The sequence below is a fragment of the Podarcis vaucheri genome (assembly GCF_965113315.1).
Source record: "Podarcis vaucheri genome assembly, chromosome: 7".
NCBI classification, from domain to species: Eukaryota; Metazoa; Chordata; class Lepidosauria; order Squamata; family Lacertidae; genus Podarcis; species Podarcis vaucheri.
The window spans coordinates 24,161,013-24,169,523 of record NC_138765.1 but is presented as its reverse complement, the minus strand read 5'-3'; the positions used below and the strand labels follow the sequence as shown (position 1 = coordinate 24,169,523).

General features: G+C 42.0%; 1 long non-coding RNA gene across 2 annotated transcripts; it reads right to left on the bottom strand.

The window, feature by feature from the left end:
- Positions 1-1,892: 1,892 nt before the first annotated feature.
- Positions 1,893-8,105, bottom strand: LOC309535915. Of its 2 annotated transcripts, none has more exons than XR_014221435.1 (3): positions 7,963-8,105; positions 4,957-5,107; positions 1,893-2,163 (listed from the first exon to the last, which is right to left on the bottom strand). It is a non-coding gene; the product is annotated as an uncharacterized lncRNA (long non-coding RNA). The 2 variants fall into 2 exon arrangements; XR_014221436.1 differs by having other exon boundaries at positions 7,995-8,105.
- Between the last annotated feature and the right edge of the window lie 406 nt (positions 8,106-8,511).

Below are 8,511 nucleotides of genomic sequence, written 5' to 3'. Positions count from 1 at the left end.
CCCTTTAGATTTCCTTGCCTCCTAGCAAACTTGTATATTTCTGAGAACCTTGGAGCTCCTTGAAGTTTGCTGATACCTCCCTCTTGTGCATAGATGGGAGGAAAGTTTGGCTACATAAGCAGCAGCACACACATCTTGAACATCAGGAGCAGAAGGAAGGATTGTGCTTTTCTGGGTTACAGTTAGGACCATACTGGCAGGGCTGGATTTAGGTTTGATGAGGCCCTAAGCTACTGAAGGTAATGGGGCCCTTTATATGTCCAGCTGTCCTTTGTCAATAACAAATTGTTGCTGTTTTAGGTGTTGAATATATGCTATATTCTAATTTATGGACCTAATAGGTATCTAAGGCCATTTGCACATAACAAAATATGTATTTTATCAAAGTAATTGTTACATGAAATCAATCAGTAGGCATAAGACTCATACCCTTAGTGTATGCTGCCTGATCATCAGTCTACAAGCACTTTTTAATATTAGATAACAGGTACAACAGCTTGACCTACATTCAACTGTGCTGCACTGCAGTCTGCAGTCTGCAGCTGCATGCTACATGTGGCCATGCAACCAGTCCATGCAGAATGTAGGCACCCAATATACAGAAATGAGCAAACCAGTGATATTTCATGGAACTTGCTAGCAGGCGGGGCCCATTACTTACATCATAGGAGCCAACACAACACAAAACACTGTTGCTATATGTAGCTTTTATTTTATTTGTTTTTTTATCTTATATTTTGGAAATGTACATCCAGGTTTTTTTCCTTTAAATTTTTTTGGGGGCCCCAAGAGAGTGGGGGCCCTAAGCTATAGCTTGTTTAGCTCATACATAAATCTGGCACTGCACACTGGTCTGTCTAGCTCAGTATTGTCTCTGAAGTTCCAAGTAAAGTTCTCTTCCAGATGTACCTGGAGATATTAGGGATTAGACCATGGACCTTCTGCATGCAAATGCTTAACCACTGAGCTTCAGCCCTTCACCAATTAGAGAAGTGCTTCTTTGTAAGGTTGTATGAATTTAGCCCAGTCATAGGCAAACTCAGCCCTCCAGATGTTTTGGGACTGCAACTCCCATCATCCCTGATCACTGGTCCTGTTAGCTAGGGATGATGGGAGTTGTAATCCCAAAACATCGGGAGGGCCGAGTTTGCCTATGCCTGATTTAGCCCATTCTATTTCCCGATGGTTCACTCTCCCCTGTGTTGAAATCCTCCTCAGTTTCCAGTTCAACTATGGGAATTTCACAAAACTAATTCCAGAACTGGACTTCGTTCAGTTTCTCTATTGTTTCCATTAATTTGCTTGTTCTTCCTCTGTGTGTGTGTGTGTGTGTGTGTGTGTGTGTGTGTGTGTAGGCATATATGTATAAGACCACTGCCCATCCCTCGGCCTAAATTAAAACAACCCCCTCAATTTTTAATATGACCTTGCAAATGATTGCATCTATATTCATTTTATGCCGTTTTTGGTTTTGCGAATGTACATTCCAGTACATGAGGAACACGCCACATCAGAGAACCAGAAAAGCACGCCAGAGAACAAGAACTACAATTCCTCCAAGTTTGCTTATTTATGTGATTTTATCAGTTCACAGGAGTGCATGTTTGGTGCGTTGATAAGTCATCATCACAAAAGGATGGGGAAGGGTCACAGCTTTGCTTGCGAAAGGTTGCAGGTTCAATCCCCAGCTTCTAAGGCTGGGGAAGGACTAGGGTTGCCATATTTGATAAGGTGAAAATCCGGACACAAAAGTCCTTTTCCTTTTTTTTAGTTTTGCCCAAAGTTGTTGAGTTTTGTCTCAAAAAAAGAAAGAAAGAAAGAAAGAAAGAAAGAAAGAAAGAAAGAAAGAAAGAAAGAGTTTCTGAGCTATTTTTTATTTCATTCGCCAAACATCTGGATTTTCCTGAACATTTCAATGATTTTCGCCTGGACGCTGCTTATGAGGGCTGAATACCTGCTCTGTCCAGTGAATTTCAGATGAATCGTTTGACTTGGTCTAAGGCAGCTTTATGCATTCTTAGGATCTTCATATTGATGCAAAGCACTGTGCTCTTTAAGTTTGTAGACACTGCAACGCTGCCCTCTGCTGGGACAACATTTGTCTTACCTTCCACCTCTCTCCTGTCTGCCTTCCCCTTTTCTTTATGTTGCTCCAGACCACATCTAATAGGAAAACTGCTTAACATTAGGAGCAACTTCCTAAGACTAAAAACTTGTGAGTTTTTTTTTCTTTTTATGTCCTCATAAAAGTTCATCAGCAGCATCTTTGTTGATCTTATCCTAATATACATATTTTTTTGCGAAGCAACTTTCACTAATACATTGTAAGTTATTTTCACAAATATTTTCATTTTATGCACACTATCTCATAGTACATGCATTTTGTGTAGATATGTTGGCTGAAGAATTGCATTGAAAAATTCAGAAAAGTGCATATTTCAATGAAAAGCTGTGTTTCGGTTTGCATATTGTTCTGGACAGGGATTTTTTTCAGCTGGAACTCACTTGAACTCAGTTCCAGCACCTCTTGGAGGTCACCATTGCCTTTCTAAGAGAACAAGGAAGCTGTTCATGGTGAGCTCTGGCACTTCTTTTTCTAGAAAAGCGTGAATTAGTTGTCGGCCTAAATTTTATTTTTAAACAGGCTTGGGTATACATTTGCAGCCAAATGCTGAATTCTTAAGCAAAATTACTTGGAAGTAAGTGCCATTGGAAATTAATACTGGAATCCTTGCTGAAATTGCCATGGCCTTTTTACTCTAAGCAGAAAATTAGAGGAGCCCTGTTGAAACTGGGAAACCATTTGAGTTTCACCAGACTTCTTCACATTTAATTCTGTAATTCTGTTTCAAATTGGTTTCAACATAGTGTTTTAATTGTTGTAACCCTCCATGGGACCTCATGACAAACGGTAGGTGTTAAATAACAATTGATAATAACTGCTGACATGGGGATTTTGTTGTGGTAGTCATCGATTTCAGCACCATTTTCTTCCTCTTTGTCTCCTCCAAGTGGTGATAACAGAGGACAGTCTGGTGCTACTTAGGCTGGAGAAGAACATCTCCCCTGTTTTCTCTCTCTTTGGTGCAAGAACTAATAATACACAATTACCCCGATGCTGACACCGCTGACTAACACTTGTCAGTGAAATAAATCCAAAAGAATGTTTTCTTGGAAAAAAAGAATAAGCCATGGCCACAGAAGTTCTATATAAAGTCTTACTAAAATTATTTGGAAAATAAACATGTCTGCTGCCAAAAACTGGTGGGAATAACTCATATCATTTCGTAAAGAGAGATTCCTGTATATGTGGCTGTGGTGATCACACAGGGTCCCCGGACGTTTCACCGTCTATTGATCCCTGTGCCACCACTTTATTTCTCGCTGCCACCACCCAGGCCCTACCTGGTACAATACTGAGTCCAGTCAGGGTTAAATTGGAACATAAACTTCTGTTTATTTATTGCAGGTTAACAAGCGTGTGGTTTCATAAACGGTATCGGTCAATTACAATCATGGGGTGCCTATCCAGACCTATAACTTCTTCTACCTGCTCTCACTCACTAAACCACCTCTCAGATATTTACTTGTCTTCCTAGTTCCTAACTATGCCTGACTCAGCTTATTTTGCTACACTAACTCAACCTACCCACAGACTCTATCCCAATTCACTCCCACTCCAACCAAGCACCCAACTTCCAATGAACTCCTCCCTTCACCCCTCCCAGAGCTGGTTTTATAGTCCCCCTGACTCCACCCCCTTGGGTTCTGATTGGGTAATCTGTTTAACTATTTCACCTCCAGCACTCTCATATGTTAACGCCACAGCGGCATGTTCACAGAAATGGTGAAAGTAACTGCAAAAACAGAGAGGTGTATCAAACCTATGGCAGGCCAACAATGCTTGGAGGCTGGACTCTCATAAATGGGCCAGGAATGGTGTAGGCATGCAGTGAAATGTCATTCTTTCAGGTTATTGATATCAAGAGAGGCGAGATTCAGCTAGGTCCTGGCACAGAGAGGAAAACAGGGAACCGAGGAAGTTTCATTTGATGGAATCGAACTAATGTTGTATCTAGCTCAGTATTTTCTACACTGACTGACAATGGCCGTCTATTGTTTCAGGCCTGCTCTACGTGGAGATGTTGGGTATTAGGCCATGTGACTCTTTGCGTGCAAATGTCACATTTAATGTGGTATTAAATGTCTCAGTGTATTTAGCATGCCTTGTTTGTGTGCTTGTTTGTTTTGCACAAACTACAGTTGCCAGTGGAATGATGGGGTTATCTTTTCTCCCCATAGTCCAATAATGATGATGATGATGATGATGATGATAATAATAATAATAATAATAATAATAATAATAATAATAATAATTTTTTATACCCCGCCCATCTGGCTGGGCTTCCCCAGCCACTCTGGGTGGCTTCCAACCAAATATTAAAATACAGTGATGGATCAAACATTAAAAGCTTCCCTAAACAGGGCTGCCTTCAGATGTCTTCTAAAAGTTTGGTAGTTGTTGTTCTCTTTGACATCTGGTGGGAGGGCGTTCCACAGGGTGGGCGCCACTACTGAGAAGGCCTTCTGCATGGTTCCCTGTAACTTGGCTTCTCACAGTGAGGGAACCGCCAGAAGGCCAATTAAAAATTGCCCACCCCACCCTGAACTTTCCATTGATGACAATGGCAGCTTCCTTCCACAGTCTTCTAGAGGATTTAAGAGTCAATTTTCCCTAGGACCATAGTAGACCAGAAGGGTTAAGCTTCCCCTCTCCTACACCACACCGTGTTTGGGCACCCACAACATTTAACGTCCTATCTAATTTGGCTGTTGGGGGCTTATGGTCCTAATGTGAAGCCAAAATATCTCGTCATGGACATTATAAAGCCATTTTGCACCTTTCCTCTCTGCAGCAATGTTGGCTGGGTGTCAGTTTTTATGGAAGTTTCTCACCTGAGGCGCCTTGGCAGCTATTCCCAGTAATCGCAGTCATAAAAATGACTTTTCACTCTGATGTATATTTTAAAGCTTCTTGTCTCACCCAATCGTGGAGTCATTGCGATGAGTGAAAGAAAACATCCATGAGGTCATCAGAGGGATCTACCTGGCAGTAAAGAATTCTGAGTCAGAAAGTACCGGTGATCTTACTGGCTGCATTTCAATATCCCCTTTAGGGTTAGGCCCATGTCAAGAATCCAGCTAGCCCAGTGTGGAGTAGTGAATGGCGAAGACCTCCACTTCCAAGGTGCCAGTGATCCCATCTCTATATCTGTTGACTCCTTACAATAGAGGCAAAAGTCAGGGACTGGGCAGAGGAGGAATGGTGGAGACTGTCTCCCCATCCTGACCCTTCCAGGTAGGAGGAAGAGGAAGACAGTCTACAGCAGTGGTTTGTGGGTGGTCACAGCTCAGAGGCAGATGAGGGGAAAGCTGGGAAATCATAGGCGAGCCAGAACAACACCCAGCTGACATGTTGTCCTTAGAAAACATTCCAGACCCTCCATCTCCCTGAACCTGGTGAGCCTTAAAAGTAGGAGAGCAAAGAGCTCAAAGACAAAGGGCACGTAGCAGCACTCATAGCGGAGATGATGATGATGGTGATGAATGAGGAAGTGGGAGGGGGGTGGAGATTCACTCAGGACAATGCCATTAACCAAGAGGCAGGGTTCCATAGCCTCTCTCTGTAAAGATGGAAATTAAAAAAGGATGCCAAGAAACTTTTCCTTGTCTTTATACTTTCCTGGGCAACCAGCCGGGAGCCACTGACAGCATCCTGACAGTCATCCACATTTAATAGGGAACTGCTACATTGAATATAGTGTTTGGCAATACAGATTTCAGGGATGTAAATCTAAAGTCTTCTGTCAATGGAAGGCCAATGCATGTATGTTCGCAACTATCAAAAATCTATTGAGATGTTCTAACACATAAGAACATTAGATGAACCTGATGGCTCAAGCCAATGGCCCATCTAGTCCAGCAGCCTGTTCTCAAACCAAACAGCAGTGGGAACCTCAAAAACTGGACCTCAGCATAGCAGCACTCTGCTCACTTGCAATCCCTAGCAACTGGTATTCACAGGCACAATGCCTTCAGACAGTGGAGGCACAGCAGAGATAGCCATCATGGCTGGAAGCCATTGATAGTCTTATCCCTGTGAATATTTCTAATCCTTTTAAGAAGTCATCCAAGTTGGTGGCCATCAAATTACAGTGGTACCTCAGGTTACAGACACTTCAGGTTACAAACTCCATTAACCCAGAAATAGTACCTCGGGTTAAGAACTTTGCTTCAGGATGAGAAAAGAAATAGTGCAGCAGCGGCACAGTGGCAGCAGGAGGTCTCATTAGCTAAAGTGGTTTCAGGTTAGGAACGGACCTCCAGAACAAATTAAGTTCCTAACCTGAGGTACCACTGTATAGGAAAGGAGATTCTGCTTAAACATCTGGAAGAACTTTCTGAGAGTAAGAGCTGTTCGGCAGGGGAACAGTCTCCCCTGGCAGGTTGTGGACTCTCCTTTCTTGGAGGTGTTTAAGCAGAGGTTGGACGGCCATCTGTCATGAATGTTTTAGTTGAGATTTCTGCATTGCAGGGGGTTGGACCCCTGCATCAGGGGTCAGCAAACTTCTAAAGCAGAAGGCCAGTCCACTGTCCCTCAGACCTTGTGGGGGGGCAGACTATATTTTGAAGAAGAAAAAATGAACGAATTCCTATGCCCCACAAAGAACCCAGAGATGCATTTTAAATAAAAGCACACATTCTACTCATATACAACCAGGGAACCAGGCAGAGGGCCTTCTCGGTAGTGGCACCCTCCCTGTGGAATGCCCTCCCACCAGATGTCAAAGAGAACAACTACTACCAGACTTTTAGAAGACATCTGAAGGCAGCCCTGTTTAGGGAAGCTTTTAATGTTTGATCCATCACTGTATTTTAATATTCTTTTGGAAGCCGCCCAGAGTGGCTGGGGAAACCCAGCCAGATGGGCAGGGTATAAATAATAAATTTATTATTATTATTATTATTATTATTATTATTATTATTATTATTATTATTAAAAAACACCAGGCAGGCCCCACAAATAACCCAGAGATGCATTCTAAATAAGAGGACACATTCTATTCATGTAAAAACACGCTGATTCACAGACCGTCCTTGGGCCGGATTTAGAAGGCGATTGGGCTGGATCTGGCCCCTGGGCCTTAGTTTGCCCACCCATGGACTAGATGAACCTTGGGTTCCCTCCCAACTCTATAATTCTATGATTATGTCAATCCTATTTTCCCAAACATTCCTAAGAGAAAGGTCCTGGACTAACTCTGAATCCACCTTTCTGACAATGACCTGATGCATCTATAATGCCCTTTTGCAGATGGACAAATCTGTCAATTTGGTTCTCCAAATTTCAAATTTTTCCAAACTGAATTTCAGTTACCCACATTTCCACAGCACTTTATAGTTCATTTTTATAAGGAAAAAATCCTCATGAAAATTAATTTGCATTTTGGTGCAGATTTCTCAAAAATAAACACATTTGTGCATTGCAGTTTTGATACACATTTTTGCAAGCAATGTCATGCAATATAATGCATTTCTATATGAATCTTTCACAGATATATGTGCTTTTATGCACCCCCCCCAATATTTTCATTTTTGTTCATATTATTTGGTTGCAGAACTGCATCAAAAATTCAGAAAAGTGCCAGTTTCAAATGGTATCTGTGTTTTGGTTCACATTTTGGTTGGAGAAGTGTGAGTTAGGCAATTTCTCATTAAAATGCAAACAAATTTGAATTTCTCCTCCCTCTGTTTCACCTATTCTCCATACACCAATTATTTTTAATGGGCTGCCTGCAAAACCATACTATAATTCTTGGCAGTTGGCAAGCAGCTGAGCCTGGGGGAGGGGGGGTGGCAGTCCCATCACAGCAGCACAGACAAAGAGGGAAGTGATCTTACTTGTTTGATTTCAAACTGGAAAAAAGCCTCACCACCTCTCTGATGCCAGTTGTGTATGTCATCTTAAGATGACTACAGATCTGTTCGCGGTACTCCAGCAACGCCCTTGATTTCCTTGGGGAGTAGCGAGTTGCTGTAACTTGAGGCTGCAAAATAAGAACTGAACAGATAGATGGTTGTGTTATTTGCCCCGGTTTATTGTTTTGAGCAATTCCCATCGTACTGGAAATTCAAAATAGTTTTCACTTGAAGAGGAAACTGACTCAATTTTGCACTTTCCAAGACAGTTCAGGAATGGAAGTACCGCCATCCTTTGGGATTTTTCTTTTTCCATTTCTCCCCCCAAAGTTGTTCACCAGCCGAGTTTTTTAGGCAATAATGCATACACGAGAAGATAAAGTGTGCATGAAGATGCATATGTTCATGGGGGGAAATGCATTATATCTGGGGAAATTGCATTGTAAAAATGTGTACACCAGGAGAAGTTTGCACCAAAAGGCCAATCAATCTTCATGAGGATTTTCCTAAAGATAAAAGATGCAAACTGAT